Raw genomic sequence first — 24,513 nt, 5'->3', positions numbered from 1 at the left:
CCTCTTTGATTTATTAGCTGTGTTTATTTTTTATTTTTTGCGGTATGTGGGCCTCTCACTATTGTGGCCTCTTCCATTGTGGAGCACAGGCTCCGGATGCGCAGGCTCAACGGCCATGGCTTATGGGCCCAGCCGCTCTGCGGCATGTGGGATCTTCCCGGACCGGGGCACGAACCTGTGTACCCTGCATCAGCAGGCGGACTCTCCACCACTGCGCCACCAGGGAAGCCCTTAGCTGTGTTTATTACTGTTCTTGCCCCACTAATGTGTTAAAACAACAACAACAAAGGAGGATGGAGTCTAGTTTGAAAGCTCTGTGATTTTTTTTTTTGTTATTATTACATTAAGAAGTTTAAAAAAATTTTTATTATATCCAATGGCAGAGAAAATATGAGTTATCTTAAAGCTCTGAGATTAGGAGTTTAAAGCTTTTGGCTCTGATTCTGATTTCATTACTAATTTTGGCAGAGCATCTAGTCTCTTTTAGTCTCACATCCAGGTCGGATAAAATTAGGTTCTTGGACCCTTGTTTCTGCCCTGGTCCTGTTTATGAAGATGGGGGTGGGGATGGAGGTGGGTGCTCATGGAGAAGGCAGGCAAGCAAGCTAATTTCCATCAATAATGGTTAAGTGAGTACTTCTGAAATTATTCTTTCTAGGGTATTTTGGCAGAAAATGCCAGGACAGTAGGACGTTGTAATTGAGAAGGATGATTTCCTGGTGGTTGAATTTCAGGCGCTCTGTAACCTGGGTAGAAAATGAAGACCTTAAGACCTCACAAGTGAACTCTTAAAGTTCCCTTTCTTCTATCAGACAAATTAAGAAAATAATAATTTGCATCTACCTTATTCCCAGGATGAACTGAACTTGTAATAGAAAGGTGAAAGTTGTTGGTAATGTCAGGTTCAGCTCTTCTTTACTATTCCATCAGCCATTGTCTTATTCCGAATGGACCAGTTATCGTCTCATGTTGAGTTGGTCTACTTGCTTCCATTATCTCCCAGCTGCAGTCTCAGATTGTTTTGTCATGTTATTAATCTTCTTTTTTAAAAAATTGTTGTTGGAGTATAGTTGATTTACAATGTTGTGTTAGTTTCAGGTATACAGCAAAGTTTGATATCTACATATATCCACTCTTTTTAAAATTCTTTCCGCATATAGGCCATTACAGAGTATTGAGTAGAGTTCCTTGTGCTATACAGTAGGTCCTTATTAGTTATCTATTTTATATGTAGTAGTGTGTGTATTGTCATTCCCAATCTCCCAATTTATCCCCCCCTTACCCTAATCTTCTTAAAACACGATTTTCATTATGTTATTCCCTTAATTTAAAAATCCATACTACCATTTTAAAAATTATTTATTTATTTATTGGTCTTTTTGAGCTCCTTAGAATCTCTGTATTATTCTCTGTGAATGGGGAGAGGAAAGCTTGGGATGTGCTGGGGAATTGAGTCTGACCTAATAAAACAAATCGTATTATTAATTTGTATTGTCTAAATAAAACTTTTTTTCCCTTGGCAAACATCCTTCAATCTAAAGTTACCTAAGGCATAAGTCCCTCATAGAAGGTCGTGTGATTGGGGGTAGATAGTCTTAGGTTGGTGAACATGGTGTTTCAGGGTTTCCAGAAACACACCTATCCATTTTTTTGTTTGTAATAGTAGGGGAATGCCTGTCTTTGAGGGACAAACAATTGTTACTTAATAATTGATTTTCTCTTATCTTTTTGATATTTGAACTATGTAAAGCACCTTGAATTCTATCTGGTATAGTATATAGTTACTCAGTAGTGGTAGCTACTGTTACTATTACTTAACCTATTCATTGTATACAGTTGCTGTTTAAATTCATATGGTTGTGCTAATAGCCAAGATAATTTACATGGTTGTTTCAAATTAGGATTAGTGAGACTTTAAAAGCATTTATTAACATTAAAATCATTATAGTATTGTTTTCTCTTCTCTTGTTTCTAATTTAATAACTACCAAAAAGAAAATTCAGGCTGGTTTTCCTCGATTTGTTCTATATACTACATGATGCTTTTTGAGATTTTGTTACCTTCTAGAATTTTTCATTAGCAGCTATGTATGTTGATCAGCCTTGTTTTACTAAAGATTGATAATTAATGGGACAATGTGAAATTAGATAATTAAGCTTCTCTTGTAGAAAATGTTGCTATTATTCTTCCTTGCATCGTGATTTTTATAATACTTAAATTTTATAACTCTCTGAAACTCCCTATAGGATGACTGAAAGATGATTTTCCTACCAGAAAGTGGCCTAAAATGATCGGTATATCACCACTTATAAGTTCAAAATTCTTTTTAAAGCTCCGTATTCATCCTTCTTTCAGCTATACATCTTCTACCTTATGGATTTTTTAAAGATTCTGTCACTACCTTGGTAGTGTTTGAGTAGCTTGACTTTAATGTGCTGTGTATTTTACTGATGACTTTCAAAAAATTATCATGCATTTTTTTAAAAAAAATTATTTATTTATTTTTGGCTGTATTGGGTCTTTGTTGCTGTGTGCGGGCTTTCTCTAGTTGTGTTAAGCGGGGGCTACTCTTCATTGTGGTGCGCAGCCTTCTCACTGTGGTGGTTTCTCTTGTTGTGGAGCACGGGCTCTAGGCACGCGGGCTTCAGTAGTTGTGGCACGCAGACTCAATAGTTTTGGCTTGCAGGCTCCAGAGCGCAGGCTCAGTAGTTGTGGCGCATGGGCTTAGTTGATCCACGGCATGTGGGATCTTCCCGGACCAGGGCTCGAACCCGTGTCCCCTGCATTGGCAGGCGGATTCTTAACCACTGCGCCACCAGGGAAGTCCTGTCATGCATTATTGAACATTTAATTATTAAATTAGAAAGATGATAACTTAAAATCTGATTTTACATACTCAGTAAATTCCTGTGATTAGAAAATTCTCTCATGGTGTTCTATTTATAATTAATATACCAAGTAAAACTAATTAGAAGTATCTGAAACCCCTGGCAAAATCTGTAATTAGACATGTGATTCATAATTAACTGACTCTTATTCTTGCCTTTTCCTCTCCATTTGAATTAATTACTTGTGTTCTTTCTTAGTGATACCTGTCTTCATGTTCAAGACACTGATGAGAGTTCAGTGATCACTGTGGTATTTTTATAGAGAGTATGGCTTTTATAAGAACTTTGTTTTTAAACTTTGCTTAATAATGTAAAAAAAAAACAAACCTTGAATCATATGCTCTATAAAGTATCACACTGAAGATTTTTGCCCACATTGTCAAATTAAGCATTTATTTTATCAGAGGCTGAAGACAAGCATAGAAAATAGGCAGACTTGACCACTTTTCCTGTCTTGTACTTAAGCACCTGGATTTTTCTTGCTAGTCTGATCACTGTCTGCATAATTTTGACAGCATACCCATTGGCCTTGGGTCATTGAGTAGAGCTGGTATTAATTCGTTCATTATTTTGATAAAAAACAGTTCATTAAAGGTCTACCATATGCTAGGCTTTGGGTACAAAGAGGCAGGAATGATTTTCAGAGTATTTGTCAGTCACTACAACACAGACACCAGCCAATCAAGATGGCCATAGCACTGGATTCAGGGTCTTGAAGGACCCCTGCATTCTTTATACTGCATCAGGCTTTGCTGCTTTTGTTGTTGAGTTGGCGTGGTGGTGGTGGTGATGGTGGGGTGGGAAGACTGGGCCATCAGCAGGTACCTTAGAGCTGGTGAAGTTTGGGGCAGTGACTGTTTGCCAGACCATATTATGGAAGTATTTCAGCACAACCCTTAATGCTGTACTGGTATGTACCAGCTGACTATTAGCTCTGCCAAGGGGTGTTCAGTTCTCTGACTGTAGAGTCAGAGTTACTACCCAGTTTGAGAAGTACTTAATGAAAGTGTATAGACAGTACATAGGGGAAGGTTTGCATGAGCCTTTTGGGGGAAAACTAGTAAAGACTTCTATGGTGACTAGAAATTTGCCATAGTCAGATTTGAGGAGGAGGTTCTAACCAAGCTGAGGGGAAAATAGCATTTGCAGAGGCAAAGGAGTGTGAAAGAGCATGGTGGATTCAGACATGAACAAATAGGAGAGATGGAAGATGAAGATGTCTTTCTCTGACGGTTGATTTTTTAAGCTGAATAAATATATATTAAGACCACATTTGTATCTTTGAAATTGCTCCATTTTTGGTAAAGAACTGCAAGACTATTTGATATTCAGCTTCTTTAACTGTATCTAATTATTTTAGGTGTAGGGAAAGAAGGGAGAATAGGAATTTGTTACAGTTCAGGGCTATACTAAAGATTGATAGAGCAAGAGTGCAATGAAAAAACTTCTCTGCTGATTCACTGAGAGGCTTCTAATGAGCAAACACAAATTCAAACAGATTGAGGATGGTAGTTTTTTTTTTTAATGACATAAAACTGTTGCCCATGAGGCTTTTTGGCTGACATCATGAAACTAATTTTGCTTAATAACTGTGGAGGCCTACAAATTCAAACGTGTGGAAAAGGAAGTAAATTACTGGCCTGTCAGATTCCTGTTGCCTATCATCTTTTATCTGAATAGCAGCTTTTGTTTCCAGACTGTCAGGAGCAAGTATGTGGACCCCTTCAACGTTGTATTTGTATATGCTTGAATAATTCAATTCAGAGCCATCTAAATATAGCAAATCTACAACAGTGAAAACGCTTTATCTTCTTACATTTGTGTAACTTAGGGAACATGTCTATGGATATCTCTTCTCATTTCTGAGAGCTCTTGAGATATGTCAAGGATTTGTAGGGGTGTAAGTTTTGCTTTTATTGTCAGAGTTGATGACTCATACCTTTGAAATATAATGAACTCATATGGACAGCAGAATAAACATTTTCTCTGTGACTGTTCAACTCAATGAATGATTTGAAAGCACCCACTATGTGCTAGGAATTGTGTGGAATACAAAGGTGAACTACTGGCATTTTTCTGGGTATCAAATTATGTGATTTTTTTCTCTCAAGCTATATTTAGTAAAAATGACTGTCTTGATGGTGTATGTGTGTAGCATAACAACAAAGGCTACAATAAAGGCTTGAGTTACTGGTAAACAGATTATTTGCTTCAAGGAGCGTTTTGAAAATAATGGTTTAAGTTCTTTTATGGCTTCATTTTTTACAGCATTTTCAATTAATGTTACTTATTTTCTTTCTACTTCCCATTACTCTGAATAATTAGAAATGAGGAGTATTTTCTGTGAAATATATATTAAATCCCAATATTAATTCAACAAGTATTTAGATAGCATCTACTAGGCCCTAGGTATGGAGTGAGCTGAATAGCAAAGTTTGCTATCCATAGAATAAAATTACTCAGTAGAAAGGAAGATAAAATAATAAAAACCTGAAAACTCAGCTCTTTTGGTATGCTTAATGTTATGAAAATAACAGTCAGTCTTAAATGCACAGAATTTACATTTGGTTTTGCAGGTATGTTGTATTTTTGTTGTTCACAGAGGCTATCGGAAAACTTAAGAAGGTGTAGACTGTCTACTTTTTGAATACTGATTACCTTAACCAGCATATTACATCTGTGTTTTTCTTTTTACTTATTTCATATTGTGGGTAGCTCAGTTACTTTAGAAATTAAGGACATTCTGTATGCTATCATTTGGCTAGAGCCAGATCTAGGGAAACAAAAAGATGGTGAGAATCCTTGCTGTAACAAATTGCCCATTTGTACCTTTGTTCATTCCATTTCTACTTCCTGGAATGCCCCCTTTTCTTATCAACGTCTTTCCCAAAACCTTACCTAAACATTTCCCTTGACATTTTACTCTTTGGAATTTCTATAACATTTTGTTTGTTGCACCTTTTGGGATATTTATTTTTTACTTTTTTTGTATGTACCTGAACTATGTTTTCTTTTGAATTATAAGCTTCTTGATGGTGTCATGAATGTTGAATTGGGCCATGAACTTTCAGTTTATTTCCAGTTCTTTACAGTCATCAATGTGCTATGATATAAATCTTTGGATTTTTTATTATTTAGAACAGAGTTCTGAGAGAGAAGTTACTAGGTCAAAGGGTTTGAACTTTTTAAAGCTCTTGTGTATTGCAAAATTGCTTTCCAGAAAGACTTTACCTATTTACACTACCACAATAGGGGTATCTGCAAAGATGCCCATTATATTGTATCATTATATTACTATAATTATGTTATTATATTACATTATAATTTGTAGCTATCAGTATAGCTGTAGATTATGGTATAGTAACAATCCCCAAAATCTCAGTGGTTTAATACAACCATGTTTACTTTTTGCTTGTGCTACATGTCTAACACATATCAGCAGGGGGTCTTCTCTCTCTCTTTGGAGTCATTTAGTGAACCATCCTGATCAGAGCTCCATCTGGTTACTTCTTTCCATAATCACTGCAGCAGTGGGTAGGTCTTCCAGTTGTGTACTGGTTCCTAAAGCTTATGCCTAATAATATATCATGTCTATGTACATTTTAGTGGCTAAAGCAAGTCATGTAGCCAGAACTAAGTTGAAACAGGGCAGTGAAGTGCAGTTCTACTGTGAGTCTAGGAAGGAGGAGGACTGGAACAGCACTAATAACTAACATCTTATTTAAAAAACAACTCAAATTTTATTGATGAAAGATGATATCTCAATTTGATTTCCTTTGCCAATGTAGGTGAAATTTTCATAACTTATTAGCCATTTGTTTTATTTAATCTTCCCTTTTACTTGTTTTATAAACACATGCTGTTGGTTTACTTTTATATTTCCATATTTTTGAATTCTGTCATTTTTGTGAGGATAGGAGGTCATGGTGGTGGTATTATGGGGAGTGCAGACTTTTAGAAAATGCCTTCTGTTTTGAAAACTTGAACAGGTGAACAAAAATTATTTTTCTTGAATTGATCCCCCTCACCCTTGTTAATATAGTATATGTTTTGATAAGTTTTATATTTCAAGATTTGTCAAAATGTTTAAATAATTATAGACAATAGAAAGTCTAGCAGAATTAAGATCCTTGACATTTTACAAGCTTCTAAAGAACAACTTGAGCACAAAATTTTAGGGGGTAAACGATCAAGTTAGGGTTCTTCTCTTGAAAAAATGAAGTTCCCTACTCAGATTTAGTCATATTGACCATGTCTTTTTCCTTTTTTTCAATTCAGGTATCTGCCTAAACTGGAAGTTATGCTGTAGAGATTTCTTTGTGGATTTGTCTGAAAACCTAAGGTGAGATATTTTATAAATGCATTTGCCTTTTAAGATATATTTTATAATGAGAAATAATTGTTTCTGAAAAATTTAAGGCATTAAAAATTTAATGTCTTTTCCTCTGAGAGTTTTAATAGGAGGCAAATACTATTTATTATAAAGCTACATATATAGCATGCTTACTTTTACTTTGTAGGACATTTGATTGAAACAAATGAAGCTGGTTCTAGCCATTAAAATAGTTTTGAGTGAATTTTTCCTTTGTTTTTTATACTCAAAGTTTGAAGTTCACACTGCTGTTCCCTGACACGCACTTGAGAAAGATAGTGGCATTATAATCTGATATTCTTGAAGGCAAACCTTCAATTAGTTAAGTCATAGATTACAACAACTGGTAACTATTTTAGTAGTTCAGTTATTAAGAGTTTTCTACCACTCTCTTCTCTTGGAGTTGATTATTTTCTCTAGTTCCCTCTGTTTGGGGGGGTGCTTATACAATAAGGATATATCCTTTAGTATGTTAGTGTTTGGTTTCTATAGATAGCATTCCACTCTAAAGATCGTATCATAGCTCTTTCCCTTTTCTTACATGTCTTGGCTCAAATCTTCTTCATCTTTTAAGTTTTTAAATGTAACATTATAAGTCCATCATCTGGTCTTTCCACCTTGAGTCCAGCTGCTCTCTAAGCCATTCTTGTCACACTTACGAGGGTGCTTTTTCTAAAAGATAAATGTCATCGTGTTAGTCCATGACTCAGAATCCTTCAGTACCTTTACAGTGTTCAAAGGATATTTTAGACTCCTGCAGAGCAGTATAATCTGTTTTATATCCATTTTTCCATCTCACTAGTGCTCTAGGAATGTTAGGAACTAACATTTTAAGAAAACAGCTTTACTGAGAAATAATTTACATACCATGAAATTCATCCATTTATTTAAATTTGATGTAATTTATTGTATTTACAGCATTATGCAACTATCACCACAGTCTAATTCTAGAATATTTTCATCACTTCAAAGAGACATCAGAACTCATTAGCAGTCACTATCCATTCCTCTCTCTACTCAGTCCCTGGCAGCTACTAATCTACTTTCTCTCTATAGAGCTGCCAATTCTGGACATTTCGTATAAATGGAATTGTACAGTATGTGGTCTTTTGTGACTTACTTCTTCCATTTAGCATAAAGTTTTCAAGGTTCATCCATGGTTCATCATGAACCAGTACTTCATTCCTTTTTATGGCTAAATAATAATATATTTTATGTGTCAGGAGTTTAGCTGAGCTTGTGAGAGAGAAGTGGGTTGGGGGGCAGGGGTAAGTGCTGAGCTTCCAGGTATCAAGGTAGCTGATTAAAAACAACATTCCAAAATGAAAGTAACATTCTAGTCTTTATTCACTTACTGAGATAGTATAAGCAAGAGGCTAAACCTGAGAAAGTGCAGGCCCTCTCACTCAGGTGAATCAGTACGGGGGTGGGGGGGTTGTCTCACTGCTGAGGGAGCCCCAAACAAAAGGTTCCTGCAGTTTTATGGACCCAGGGCTGGTTGGAGGGTGAGATGGAAGGACTTGGAGTGGAAAAGTACTGAGTCAGAGTAGAGAAAAAAATGTCTTTAATGTTTCCTTCCTAATGAGAAGATCTCAGAAGAGGCACCTGAAGAAAGGCCTCAGCTGCAGGCCACATATAAAGAAACTTCTGGAAGAAGGTACCTGGGCTAGGGATACAGCTGTGCTAAAGAGCATGGTCAGTCAGGGATGCCTGGGTCCTTGACTGCAACTCTCTTCAGAGACAGCAGTGCACTGACTGTGTGCCAGGTCTAGTCAGGGGAGGGCAGATTTCCTATGTGAGGCCTGCCAGGGCCTTTGTAGTCATTTATGGTCAGGTTGGAAAAGTCACACGTCGATTTGTTGGTCAGGAGCTGGACTCCGCAATATGCATGTACCATATTTTGCTTATCTGTTCATCAGTTGGTGGACATTTAGGTTGTTTCTACATTTGGGTTATTATGAATATTTTGCTATGAACATTTGTGTATAAGTTTTTGTGTGTACATGTTTTCATTTCTCTTGGGTACATACCTAAGAGTGGAATTGCTGGGTCATTTGGTAAATCCATGTTTAACATTTTGAGGAGCTGCCAAACAGTTTTCCAAAGAGACTGTATCATTTTTCATTCCCACCAGTGATGTATGAGGATTTGTTTCTCCATATCGTCACCAACATTTGTTATTATCCTCTTCCTTTTTTTCTTTTTTTAAATTACAGCCATTCTAATGGATGTAAAGTGGTCTCATTGTGCTTTTTTTTTTTTTTTTTTTTTTTATTTTTTGCGGTACATGGGCCTCTCACTGTTGTGGCCTCTCCCATTGCGGAGCACAGGCTCCGGACGCACAGGCTCAGCGGCCATGGCTCATGGGCCCAGCCGCTCCGCCGCATGTGGGATCTTCCCGGACCGGGGCACGAACCCGTGTCCCCTGCATCGGCAGGTGGACTCTCAACCACTGCGCCACCAGGGAAGCCCTCATTGTGCTTTTGATTTGTATTTCCCTAGTGGCTAATGATGTTGAATACCTTTTCATGCGCTTAATGGCCATTTGTATATCTTACTTTGAGAAATGTCTATTCAAATCCTTTGCCCATTTAAAAATTAGGTTATCCTTTTATTGTAAGAGTTCTTTATATATTCTGGATACAAGTCACTTATGAAATACATGATTTGCAAATATTTTCTCCCATTCTGTGAGTTGTCTTTTCACTTTCTCAATATTGTTCTTTAAAGCACAAAAGTTTTTAATTTTATCTATGTTTCTTTTGTTGCTTATGATTTTGGTGTTTTATCTAAGAAGCCATTGCCTAATCCAACGTGATGGAGATTTATTCATATTTTCTTCTAAATGTAAGTTTTATTGTTTTAGTTCTTAAATTTAGGTCTATGATTCATTTTCAGTTAATTTTTATGTATGGAGTGAAGTAGAGGCTCAGCTTCATTCTTTTGCATTCAGATATCTAGTTGTCCTAGGCCATTGGATTATCTTGGCACCCTTAAAGAATATCAGTTGACCATAAATGTAAGGATTTATTTCTGGACTTTTCATTTGATTCCATTGATTTATACATCTTTCCTTGTGCTAGTATCACATTGTCTGATTACTGTAGTTTTGTAGGAAGTTTTGAAATCACGAAGTGTGAATTCTCCAAGTTTGTTCTTATTCAAGGTTGTCTTCTGGTGCTTGCATTTTCTTTCTTTCTTTCCTTTTTTTAAAATATTTATTTATTTTATGGCTGTGTCAGGTCTTAGTTGTGGCATGCGGGCTCTTCATTGCAGTGCACATGTGGGCTTCTCTCTAGTTGTGGTGCACAGTCTCCAGAGCGCATGGGCTCTGTAGTTGTGGCGTGCAGGCTTGGTTGCCCCACGGCATGTGGGATCTTAGTTCCCGGACCAGGGATTGAACGGGTGTCCGTGCATTGCAAGATGGATTCTTAACCACTGGACCACCAGGGAAGTCCCCCCTTGCATTTTCATATGAATTTTAGGATCAGCTTGTCAAGTTCTACATAAAAAGATCCGTCTGGGATTTTGATAGAGACTGTGTTGATCTGTATTATGAATCTGTAAATCAGTTTGGAAACTTTACAATAGTAAGCCTTCCAATCCATGAACATTGGAGGTCTCTTCATTTATTTAGGTGTTCTTTAATTTCTTTCAATGATGTTTTATAATTTTCAATGCATGTGTTGTGCTTTTTTTGTCAAATTTATTCTTAAGTCCTTTACTCTTTTTCATAGTATTGTGAATGGCATAGTTTCTTTACTTTTGTTTTTGGATTGTTCATTGCTGGAGTATAGAAATGTAATTGATTTTTAAATCGTGCACCCTTGCTGAACTCTTAGTTCAACTATTAGTTCTAGTAGTTATTACTTAGAATTTTTTTATATTTAATATCTTGTCATCTGCAAATAGTGATAGTTTTATTTCTTCCTTTCCAATCTGGATGCCTTTTATGTCTTTTTATTACCTAATTGCCCTGACTAAAACCTTCAGCACAGTGTTAAATAGAAGTGGTGAGAGCAGTCATCCTCATCTTGTTCCTGATCTTAGGGGGAAAGAATTCAGTCTTTTAGCATTAAGTACGATGTTACCTGTGGGTTTTTCCTAACTGCCCTTTATCAGGTTGAGGAAGTTCCCTTTTATTCCTAGTTTGTTCAGTGTTTTTGTCATGAAAAAGTTAACATTTATTGAGACCTTTCAATATATGCCAGACCCTATTTAATTTAATTTTCATAGTAGTCCTTTGAAATAGAGATTGTTATTTTATGTCATTGAGCTGGTAAATAGTAGAATCAGATTTCAGAACTTGTATGCTGAACGATTATCAATTAAATTCCCTGTACATACCATGCTGATTTATATGTGGGACTTTATACATTCTAGTTGCTGCCTCTTAGAATTCATGCTCCCTCTCTTTCTCCATCATGCAGCTACTGCAGCACTTTGTACCTATAACTATCATAGTACTATTTCACTGTGTTGTGATCATTTGCATGTATTTCTCTCATTTTAGAATCTGTGCTCCTTGAAGTCAGGGACTTTGTCATATACATCTTTGAATCTCCAGTGCATATCGTAGAGATAGAAGAGAGATGTGTCACAGAAGCCAGGGGATTAGAGGGTTTCAAGAAGAGTGTCAGGAACTTCCCTGGTGGCTCAGTGGTTAAGAATCCGCCTGCTAATGCAGGGGACACAGGCTTGAGCCCTCCGGGAGGATCCCACATGCCACAGAGCAACTAAGCCTGTGCGCCACAACTACTGAGCGTGCGTTCTAGAGCCTGTGAGCCACAGCTACTGAAGACCGTGCACCTAGAGCCCGTGCTCTGCAACAAGAGAAGCCACCATAATGAGAAGGCCGCGCATCACAACGAAGAGTAGCTCCTGCTTGCCGCAACTAGAGAAAGCCCGCGCGCAGCAACACAGCCAAAAATAAATAAATAAAAATTTATTTAAAAAAAAAAACAGAGTGGCAGACGTCAGCAGTGTCAGATACTGCAGAGAGATCAAGTAAAGTAAGGTTCACAAAATGACTATTGGTTTAGTCTTTTAGTGATTTTAGCAAGAGTAACAAAAGTGGTTTTTGTTTTTGTTTTTTTAGTGGTGAGGAGGGAAACAAGATTCTGGTAGGTTAAGCAGTGAATGGGAAATGAAGAAGAGACTGTCAGGGATTAAGGACTACTGTTGTGAGAGGTTTAACTGTGAAGGGGAAGAATGAGTTTAGGGTGCTACATAGAGGAGAACATAAGATATTTTTTAATATAGGAGAGACTTTTGAGCATGTGTATGTACAGAGCTGGTGGGAGAAGGGGCCAGTTACGAGCAAGCTTGTGGAAGTGGAGAGAGGAATGACACAGAGAATAGGCTCCCCTGCAGAGGTGAAAGATTGCATCTGGAATACATATTTGCCTGAAGTGGCCTGTTTCTTCTGAGGGAAGGATATGTCCATGGATGTAGCCAGAGATAAATTTATGGGAATGAATTAGGAAATATAGGCAGTTCCCCTTTTCTCTGAAGTGGAAAACAAAGTCCTTGGCTTGGTGATGTTGTGGTTGGCGATGTTCTGGAGGGAGGCAACAGGGGTGAGATATGGAGTTTGAAGGGAGTGGTGAAGGTTTGGCATATCTGCTGTGAGGCATGGGAGAGGTTGCTTGCCAGAAACATGGAAGTCTGAGAGCCTCTTTCTCCCCTCCCTCCATGTAAATTGAAAAAGCAGGTATGTGGTCAGAAATACAGATGGTACCAAAGGATTTACAGTGAAAAGTAAATCTTCCTTTCACCTTAGATCCCCTGTTCTTATTTTCAGAAGGAAGTTCCATTAGCAGTTTATTAGCTTTCAAATTATTTTTGCAAATGTAAATATAAATTTTAAAGTATCTATATTGGAATTTATTTTAATCCATGAGAATGTACTGTTCTACTTCTTCCTTTTTCAACTTCCTTTCATGACTTGGAGATCTTTCTGTATATTTAGATCTACTTCATTCATGTTTACAGCTGCAGGATATTTTGTGTATGAATATAGTATAGATGATGTAACCAGCATTTAGATAAGTTCCAATCTTTACTCTCATAAAAGCCATGTTGAATGAATAAATTCTACCTTTTAAAATAAAAATTCATTATAGTACCTTAATTCTGTGCCTTAAGTTTGGATTTGTTCTGTACACACACACCTTGAACAAACTGATAATATATACATACTAAAACTGAGTTGTCTTTAAAACATAAAGACATCTTCAATATTTGAAACTGATACCCTTAGTTATCACGCTCAATTTCTTTCTGGGTTTGAGTCATAAAAAATTCTGTCTTCAGGTGTTTGCTATTTTTAACACTGATGCAAGAAACATTCCTGCACATGACTCTTATAGTTCATGTGCAAGAGGTTCTCCTGGGTATGGAACTGTGAATGGAATTGCTGGGTCATACGGTATCAGTAGTAAATATTAAACTTAAAAAGATAATCCAAAGTTTATTTCTAGAGTGATTGCCCCATTTTATCCTTCTACCATACCATCAGTGTATAAGAGATCCTGTTGTTTTACAGTCTTTCCAGTACTTGGTGTTTTCAGACTTTAAAAATTTGCTAGTTGAATGATCTAAAATAGTATCTAGTTGTGATCTTTAAAAAAACTTTAAAAGCGAGATATAATTTACAACTTTACAATAAAATGCACAGATCTTAAATATACAGTTCAGTGAGTTTTGACATGTGCATATACCTATATAATCCAATCCCCTATAAAAATTTAGAACACTTTTATTACCCCTTCAGTTTCCTCAGGCTCCTTCGTGAACCACTATTCTGATTTCTATCAATTTTTTTTTAAAAAAAATCATCTTTTCTCACCATCACAAACTTCTTCCATTCTCGCTGTCTTTCTTAATATGTCTTTTAAAAAATTTGTGGTCAAAATACGTAACAAAAAATTTATCATAACCATATTTAAGTGTACAGTTCAGTGGTATTAAATGCTTTCACGTTGTGCAGCGATCACCACCATCTATCCCCATAACTCCTTTCATCTTGTGAAACAAACGCCCATTTTCCCCTCCCCCCAGTCCCAGGCAACCACAATAATGCTTTCTGTCTTTATGACTTTGACTACTCTAAGTACCTCATGTAAGTGGAATCATACAGTATTTGTCTTTTAGTGACTGGCTTATTTCACTTAGCCTAATGTCCTCAAGGTTAATCTGTGTTGTAGTATATTTTCCCTTTCTTTGTAAAGCTGAATAATATTCCATTATATGTATATACCATATTTTGCTTATCTATTCATCTGTTGATGGATACTTGGGTTGCTTCTATGTTTTAGCTATTATGAAAAATGCTCCTGTGAACTTGGGTGTACCAATATCTCTTCATGATCCTGCTTTCAGTTCTTTTGGGTTTATACCCAGAAGTGGATTTGGTAATTCTATTTTCATTTTTGAGGAATCACCATATTGCTTTCCACAGCAGAAGTACCATTTAAAATTCCCCTGAACAGTGCACAAGACTTCCAGTTTCTCCACATTTTGCCAAAACTTGTTTACTATTTTTTTCATAGTAGCCATACTAGTGGGTGTGAGATGTAGTTTTGTTTTGCATTTCCCTAATGATTAGTGATGTTGAGCATCTTTTCCTGTGCTTATTGGCCATTCATATATCTTCTTGGGGAAATGTCTATTCAAGTCCTTTGCCCATTTTTGAATAGGGTTATTTTTGTTGTTGTTGTTGAGTTTTAGGAGTTCTCTATATATTTTCGATATTAATCCCTTATCATATATATGATTTGCAAATATTTTCTCCCATTCTGTGGCTTGCCTTTTTACCCCATGAATAGTGTCTTTGGATGCACGAAACAAAAATTTTCACGAAGTCCAATTTGTCTGTTTTGTCTTTTGTTACATATGCCTTTGGTGTTAAATCCAAGAAATCATTGCCAAATCCAATGCTCTGAAACTTTTGCCGTATGTTTTCTTCTAAGAGAAAGGTCTTATATTTAGGTATTTGTTTTAGGTCTTACATTTAAGTATTTGATCCATTTTGAGTTAACTTTTGTATATGGTGCTGGTGAGGGTTCAACTTCATTCTTTTGCATGTGGACAACCAGTTTTCCCAGTACCATTTGTTGAAAAGATTTTCTTTTCCTCATTGAATTGCTTTGATGACTTTGTCAAAAATCAGTTGACAGGGACTTCCCTGGTGGCACAGTGGTTAAGAATCCGCCTGCCAACGCAGGGAACGTGGGTTCGAGCCCTGGTCCGGGAAGATCCCACATGCCGCAGAGCAACTAAGCCTGTGCGCCACAACTACTGAGCCTGCGCTCTAGAGCCCGCGAGCCACAACTACTGAGCCAGTGTGCCACAACTACTGAAGCCCGTGTGCCTAGAGCCCATGCTCCGTAGCAAGATAAGCCACCGCAGTGAGAAACCCGCACACCTCAACAAAGAGTGACTCCCGCTCACCGCAATTAGAGAAAGCCTGCATGCAGCAACAAAGATCCAATGCAGCCAAAAAAAAAAAAAAAAAAAGTCAGTTGACTGTGTATGTGTGTGTCTGGGTTCTGTCTTCTGTTCCATTGATGTATTTTTCTTCTTTTTGCTGATACCATACTATCTTGATTACAGTAGCTTTATAAGTTTGGAAGTCAGATAGTGTAAGTTCTCTAATTTTGTTTTTCTTAAAGATTTGTTTTGGCTCTTCTAGGCTCCTTGTATTTTCATTTAAATATTAAAATCCACTTTACCACTTAGGTTTTAGGATTAGCTTTTCATTTTCTGAAAAAACGTTTGTAGATTTTGCTTCACACTGTACTTACTCCACAGGTCAATTTGGCGTGAGTAGGCATCTTAACACTTTATAAACATGATATCTCACTCCACTTATTTAGATCATCTTTAATTTCTCAAGAGCTATGTATTTTTTTTTAGTATTCAGTGTACAAGTCTTCTACTTTGATTTTTTTAATGCTATTGTAATGGCATTTTAAAAGTGTTTCATTTCCAGTTGTTCATTACTAGTATATCATTTAATTTTGTATATTGGCCTTTGTAAGTTTTAGTAGCCTTTTTTTTTCTTAAGATTTTCTAGGCTTTACTATGTAACTGATATGTTTGTAAGTAAAGACAGTTTTACTTCTTCCTATCATTTATTTTTTAAATTCTTTCTATCATCTTATCATTTTTCCCTTGCCTTATTTACTAACTAGAACCTCTAGTACAATTTTGAATGCAAGTGGTGAGAGCAGACATCCTTGGATTGTTCCTGATTTGGGGGAGAAAGTTTTCAGTCTTTCACCATGAAGGTGTTATCCTTGGGTTGAGTAACCCTTTCTATTCCTCGTTTGCTGTAAGGTTTTTTGTTTTTTGTTTTTTTTTAAATCATAGTGGGTGATGTTGAATTTTAATTGTGGTCATAAAGGATTTTTAAAAGGAGATATAATTGTGACTCTCATACAGATATAAAATTGTCACTTGTCAAGTATTTTATTTAACTCACTATTGAGGAAACTGGTAAGATGTTAAAATCAGTTCAAAGGGAAATTTGAAGAGTTACTCATTTATGTGTAGTAAAGGAATGCTGAAATAACATTTTCAAATAAATGCAAAAATTAGTATATCTCCTGTGCAATTACCAATTATAATCCACTGGACACAAGTAATTTGCTCTGTTGTACCCAAGAATAATTCACATTATCATCAGTTTTCTACATTGCATCAAATTGAAAAATTGCTCAAAGGCAATGAAAGATGGAGGTGATGTATGTATGAACTTGAGAGAAGATTGACTGATTTTTATTTGTTTGTTTCTTTGTTTTTTGGTCCATTACAAAGCTTTCCATGGTTTTTCGTGACACAGGGTCTTGCTTTGAAAATCTGTGATCCCCAGTGATGAACAGTTTTTCGTACATGTGTTGGTTATATGTTGCATTCTGCTGTGAAATGCCTCTTCATTGTCTCTTGCCCATTTTTCTGGCCATGTTCTGATTGTGTGTGTTACTTCTTTATATGTTATTGATAATAGTGCATTACAAGTTGTGTGTATTGTGAACACTTTTTGCTAGTTTATAACTTGTATTTTTACTTTCTTGAAGGTATTTTTTGATGAACAGTGGTTCTTAGTATAGTCAAATTTTTCTTATTTAAGAAAATTTTCCTTACCCTGTGGTCAAAAGATAGTCATCTTTTCCACTAAGTTTTTTAAAGTTGTTTTCGATGTTTAAGTCTTTGATCCATCTGGTGTTGATTTTTCATATGGTACAATGTTAGGATCAAATTTCACCTTTTTAAAAATAAATAGATGTTATAGACTGACTGTATGTCATTCCCCCTACCCCAAATTCGTGTGTTGAAGCTCTAACGTCCAATGTGTGGTATTTGGAGGTGGGGCCTTTGGGAGATAATTAGGGTTAGATGAGGTCATGAAGGTGGGGCCCTGGTTCAGTGAGGTTAGTGCTTTTATAAGAGTAGATAACCAGAGAGCTTGCTGTTCCTTTCTGTCTTCTATGTGGACACAGCCAGAAGGTGGCCATCTGCAAGCCAGAAAGGGAGCTCTCACCAGAACCTGACCGTGCTGGCACCCTAATTGCAGACCTCCAGCCTCCAGAACTGTGAGGAAGTATTTCTGTTGTTTAAGCTATCTTGTCTATGGTATTTTGTAATGGTAGCTCGAACAGACTAAAATATCTTGTTTTACACTTACTCTTTGGTACTTGATATTTTACTCTGTCAGACAGTGCTTCTGTGGGGATAATCAGGTTTATGTCCCAGTGATATCAGGGTGGGAGTTAGAGAGCCCCAGGCCTCAGAGAGCTTGAGTCAGTCAGTCACTCCTAACCCCATACAATATAATCTCAGGTCACTTCTTTACTGTTTCTCTTGAGGAAGAGGTTTGTGTAGGAGCAGAGGGTGATGTGAAGAAGCAGCCAAGGGAGGTTAGTGTGTATCCAGCTGTTTTTCTCAGCTCCTATTTTCCTGAGGACCAGAGACCAGAGGTTGTCCCATATATGGGACCACGTCGTGTGCACATAGTTGCTGGGACACAAGAAAAGCAAAAACAGAACTTCAGTAGTTCTTTTTCTGTTTTGTTATCCCATGGCTTTGGTGGGCTGCCTCTTGCCTCAGGCCAAAGCCACCATTCCACACATACCAGTTCAAAATGGGTCCTTGTCACCGCAGGTGTTTCTCATACGTCTCTCCATTTTTCCTGTGTAACTTCCCCAAGGGCTGATCTTCTGAAAGGGCATCAGCAGTTTTGCTAACTCATCATCTCTGTAGGAGTTGGAGCCAGTGTATAATTTTTCCTGGTCTTCTTAGACTTCCTTTGTATAATTACAGGTAACTTTAATCTGACCGAGCCAAGTGAGTAAGTTGAAGATTCCTCAGTCACCTGTAAGCCTTCTTGCCATGTCTGAAGCCCTCTATAGAGGCTGTGTAGAGGTGTAGGCTGGCTGTAACAAAGAGTCCTACAGAATCTTTTTGACCATCCAGTGGTATTTCACTGAATTTTCACCCAGCTAGTGTTGGCTTTTTGGATAGGTGGAGCCAAAAAGCCAGCCTTTAGGTGGTGTGAGTTGCTCAATTCTAAGAGGGTCTCTGACTTAACGTGGCTATCTTTCTGCTTAGTCATATTACTTTAAATTTTAACTCTGGATAGTCATTCTTACCCAAAATGGCCCGTGAATTTTAAAGTATTTTATTGCATCTTTCATGTAATTTGTATTCTGCTTATAATGAGTATATTAATATTAAAATGTTTTAAGTTTCTACATCAAAGAGACTTGCTGCTCCAGGAGAAAGTACTATATTTATCCTGTTGTTTTTCTTACTCTCTGCTCTACCTCTCTGCCCCCCTCGAATAGTCAATCCACCACATCATGCTATCTTCCATTATAAATCCACGTGTTGTACTTATTTTCCTTCTTTCTGTGCGCTTCCAGGGAAGAGGCCAGGACCTGTTTCTCATTTATTTTTGTATTCCTAGCCCTGGCATAGGTCCTGCCAGATTTGCCACAGAGTAGGTGCTCTATAATTGTTGAAGCAGTAAATACATAGCAGAGTACTTAGGATTCATAACAGGAGTTGCTTCCTAGGGGGAAAAGTATGTACTCCTAATCATGTTGGGTCCTTATTTTGGCGTACTTAGAATAAATGGTATGTGGGGTAGTTTGTAGGGGAGGGCTGGATCGAAAAGTACTTACTTGTAAGCTATGTCAAAAGGTTTTTTTTTTTTTGCGGTACGTGGGCCTCTCACTGTTGTGGCCTCTCCCATTGCGGAGCACAGGCTCTGGATGTGCAGGCTCAGCGGCCATGGCTCACGTGCCTAGCTGCTCCGCGGCATGTGGGATCTTCCCGGACTGGGGCATGAACCCGTGTGGCCTGCATCGGCAGGTGGACTCTCCACCACTGTGCCACCAGGGAAGCCCTGTCAAAAGGTTTTGATAGGGATCTCTGAAGGGTCTTAAGCAGGAGGTTAACATGTTTAATATTTTGTTTTAAGAAGGTGATTTTGAGAATAGTATGAAATATATATTGGAACAGAGAGACTGCTTGGAAGGTAGTCCAGGCAGGATGTAACTGAAGAGGGGGTAGACTCCAGAGAGGTTTAGCAGGTAGAATCTATAGAACTTGATGACTGATATTATTAACTCTTGGTTGGGGGAGGATGGGGGCAGGGAGAAGGAGAGGAAGAAATCAGGGATGACTCCTACATTGTGCAATTAAATGGATGGTAGTGCTATTTATTCCCAATGCATGTTCATGTGTAGAAATAACTTGTGGAGTAGGGATGGATAGGGTTTTGAAATAATTTAGTTTGAGGTTTCTCTGAGATATTCAAGTGGAGATGTGCAGATCTGTGTACAATTCTTGGAGAGAGGTGGGGGCTTGAGGGAGAGATTTTTGGGTTAGTAGATTTTTCAGGAGTGGTTGAAGAAGAAATTGCTCAGGATTTGAGTACAAACGCCTTGAGCACATCTAGTTTTAGTGGACAAGTACAGAAAAAGGCACTGGGAAGGAGATCAAGGAGAAACCGGGTGTTAATAAAGGATTTTTCAGTAACACCGTTGGCTTCCTCTCTTCCTGGAGACCAGATTTTCCTTTCAACACCCTCTATTTGATCTTTGTCTTCAGACCTTTTCTTACTTTGAGCATTCTCTGCTGGGAGAGATTGTAGATGAAAATAGTTTTACTTTTGAACGCAGCAATTGCTGGTTCCTTTATATTTCCTTAAATTTTGCTTGAAAACAGAATACTTTCTTTAACTCATCTCTCTATCTGTACCTTCTACAATACTATACATATAAAAGAAATCAGTTGACACATTGGACCTTCTGCTTGGGAATTACCTTAGCTAGAAGTAACAGTTCATTATCAACATTTTCTGCTTTTTAACTTAGCAGAGGCAACAGTTTTACTAAATTTTCTGCCGCTTTATAACAAGGGTCTTCTTTCCTCCAGCTTCTGAGAGCATTTTACTCACTCCTTTAAGGCTTCTCGAGTAACCTTCCCAAGGCTCATCAAGCTTTTGCTAATGAGATTCTTAGGGCCCTTCCACCTTGTGTCTACCACCCAATCCCAAAGCCAGTATCACATGTTTTTGTTATGTTAGTACTCTAGTTCCAGGTACTGAATTTTGTTCTGGTAATCACTGGTTAATCGCTGTTTAACAAATCACCCCAAACCTAGTCCCAGAACCTGCATGACTTTTCCTTAACCAGCATTAGAAGTCACTCAGTGTCACTTCCACCACACTCTCTTGGTTACTAGCAAGTTAAGTGCCACTCTGGATTTAAGGAGAAGGGAATTAGGCTCTACCTCTTTATGGGGAAGTGGCAAATTTACATCATAGAAGAGCATGTGGAATGGGAGATATTTTTGCAGCATATTTGGAAAATACAGTTTGCCCCAGATGGATGAAATAAAATACATAGGATTACAAAGGAAAGCAATTATACTAAAATATCATTACCAAACAAATTGTGATAAAGTAATATGTGCTTAATTAACATACTACACAACAAGATATAGTGGCAGGCCAATAGTAATTTAGTAAATTTGTAAGTACAGTATATATATTAGTAATTTTAGAGGTTTGGAGAAAATAAAGAAATAATTTATTTTGCCATCTAAGTTCATGGATCTTCTGAATTCTATCCACAGACCCTACTGCCATAGGCTAAGAACTCTTGGATTAATATAATGGTGTTAGCAGAAGTCGTATTGCTGTGGACTGGAGAGGGAATTTGCGTGAGGGCAGAGACGAAAGGGAGGACACCATAGGGTAAGTTCCATATAGTAGGATTTATTTGCCTTTTAAGCTAAAGGTTTTGTTGTTTTTTTAGGTAGAGACTTAAATGTGTTTATGTAATGAAGGAAAGATGCTAGTGAAGAGAGAAAGTTGAATACATTGGTAAGATAAAGGGTATTTCAAAGGTTTCTGAGAAGGCAAGAGAGAGTGTGGTCTTGAGCTTAGGTGAAAGCATTAGTCCTGGATGGAAGGAGAGGCAAAAGGAAGGGAGTTATGGATGTTTGCAGGTGCTGTTCTTTTATCAGGTCACATGCATTGAGAAAAATATAGATAAATAAATTCAACACAGGAGCAAGGGAGGCCAAGGCGGGCCTCAGAGAACATTACAGCAGAGGTCCTGGAAAATAAAAGAATGTCGGGGTTAGGGTAGGCAGGAAAAGGTAGTGAAATAAAGACAGAAAAAAGTAACTGATAATGTAAGTGATTGGATGCAGAAGACAAACTTTGCCTAGTTTACAGTTTTGTTTAGTGCCTTCTGTAGGCCAATTCTCCTTACTATGGATGTGGAGACAAAGGTGGAATGAGAATAAAATGCAGTTATATATTTCGATATCTGCTTATTTAGAGTTAACTTTTTCTAAGTGTATTGTTTAGCATATGTAATTAATACTTGTAACGCCTTTGAAAGCCGAGAAGCTTCTTTTTCATGGTTATTTGGGATTGATATTGAAAAGCAGTATGTGTGTTTGCTGCTTCCATGCTTACAGCTGGATGGAAATTGGCCTCAAAGGGTCTATGGTTTTCTTTGTCATTAGCCAACAGATGCTTGCCACAGTGTTTTGCTCACTGAGTCTTTATTTAATGTGAGGGTAATGCATCTCTGTACACTCATGAGAAGAGCTGTGCAATACAGTAGCTCATTTGTGTATAACAAATATCTGCCTTTAGCCACACGTTGATCCTTCACTAAATGATTTTTCTTTTTTGTTTCACCAGCCTGTTATTAACACCTGGTTGGCTTATCTATCTTCAGATTGCTTTGACTTTCTAGTATGTTGATCCTGACTTTAGTATGTCTGTTTTATAGGGGAAATATTTTCTGTCAGAGAATTCTTCAGAAATTCTCAAAAAGTTAAAAAATTTAAAATTTCAGATCAGGACTATATATCATTAAAAAAGTTAGGTTTCTAGGCACAAATATTCATTTATACATGAGTATGGTATGAAATTGCTAATTTTCAATATTGCATATAATATATGCAATATTGTAATATTGTCTATATTATATATACTTATGTATATATATCCTTATATATTATAAAATATATTTTACTGCAATAAAATATTTCTTAAATGTTTATTTATAATATATACAGTATTACAAATATTATATATATACATACATATATATATTTAAAATTGTGGTAAAATGTCTAAGCTTTCTCCACAGCCCCTATCTTCCCTCAGCACCTGCCCTTTGGCTACCTTTCAGGCCTAGGGTTGCACATACCTGCATGAGGACCTTTCCTGGAAATGGGCTCTGACATTTAGGCTAGGAGTTCTGGGATTCCAGGTCGGTGGAAAGTGGTCTCTTGGGGTGAGACCAAGTAAAGTGACAGTTCCTCTTGGCCCTTTTCTCTGCTTATTACATGGAGAGAGGTGTGGCCACAGGAAGGCCAGATCCTGTTGCCTTGATCTAAAGGTAGTAGTGATTTTAATAGTCTTTTAATAAATCTACTAGATTTGATTGCCTCCAAGTTTATTCCTTCCTTCTGTTGTGTAGCCAGAAGGATTTCTCTAAACCAAAATCATTATCACATCCCTGCTTGAAACTTTTTAGTGCTTCACATTTTCGTTGAGATAAAGGCTAAACTCCTGACGTGGCTTTTTGAACATCCTTTGTGCCCTGTTCTGGTCATTGCTTACTTTTGCTATTATTGAGCTCTGTTGTTGCCCTGCCAAATAAGTACTCTTTTCTACCTATACAACTTTGCACAGGCTGTAGGTCTGTCCTACTCCCCTCTCCTCATGAGCAATCTCTAGTATATTTACCAAACTCCTACTAATCGTTTAATGCTCAGTGATTAGTGCACATTTCTTATAGCACTTGTTGCATTATGTAATATTTGCCTTTCTGTAAGCCATGCCCTCTACCTCCAAAGGCAAGGGCTAATTTGATTCAGCATGCTGTTTCTTGTACTGATAGTGCGTGGTACACAATAAGTGCTTAATAAATGTGTGTTGGATGAAGACTGTAATTAGTGGAACCCTTTAAATGTGAATTTCTCTAGAGAACTATGTTTGCAGAAAACTCCTGCATAACCAAGGTGATTGAGGAATGGAGTATTTCAATTATTGATTCAAATGATTAATTTTAGATAACAAATGATAAATTTTAGATAATTTTAATACAGAAAAAAGTGGATTAATACAGAATTTATCTGTATTAATTCATAAGATGCTTCAGCGTGATCATTCTGAATTGTGTGTCTTTTTTAGAGCTATGGCTGAGGAAGCTGTGAGGATCAAGTGTTACGTGTAGTGTTGCTTTTTCACAAGCTGGGCCTTGTTTTATCAGTTGAATCTCTAACCCATTTATTGAGTGTTTTGTCTACCTAAAAAGTATACTATAAAATTAACACTAGGTAAAAGGGATTCAAAATTGCATTATTATCAAATATAGTTTTAAAAATGCTCAGAAGACAGGCAAGCAACGTACGTATGCACAATCTCAATTCACCAGAAAGCTTAGTGCATTCAGGCTGTGCCTTTTGGATGACAATCCTTGATGAGTCCAAGTGAAGTCTTATGAACTGAGCTAAGCAGTTACTTTGATGGTAATCTCTGGCCATAACTATTTCAAGTGCTTGATCCCCACCCCAGTTATATATTTATTCTTCTCTTACATAGGAAGGTAGTGTGAGTGATTGCTGCTCATTTGCGTGTTAATGTAATGGTTCTTTTCTCTCACTCACCCAAAAATAATGTTGCCAGTTATTAGTTGCAAGACTCAGAAA

At 37.2% G+C, this 24,513-nt stretch overlaps 1 protein-coding gene across 1 annotated transcript in view; it reads left to right on the top strand.

Annotated features, from left to right (window-relative positions):
• Nucleotides 1-24,513, top strand: part of PEAK1 (pseudopodium enriched atypical kinase 1) — a 290,387-nt gene that overhangs the window by 41,273 nt on the left and 224,601 nt on the right. The window contains exons 2-3 of the mRNA XM_024761788.1: nt 7,167-7,230; nt 21,409-21,529. The gene's annotated coding sequence lies outside the window, so the exon portion shown is untranslated. The remainder of the gene's footprint in view (nt 1-7,166; nt 7,231-21,408; nt 21,530-24,513) is intronic.

This window comes from Neophocaena asiaeorientalis, unplaced genomic scaffold, assembly GCF_003031525.2.
Source record: "Neophocaena asiaeorientalis asiaeorientalis breed wild unplaced genomic scaffold, Neophocaena_asiaeorientalis_V1.1 scaffold54, whole genome shotgun sequence".
Taxonomy (NCBI): domain Eukaryota; kingdom Metazoa; phylum Chordata; class Mammalia; order Artiodactyla; family Phocoenidae; genus Neophocaena; species Neophocaena asiaeorientalis.
This window is presented reverse-complemented; position numbering and strand designations above follow the sequence as displayed.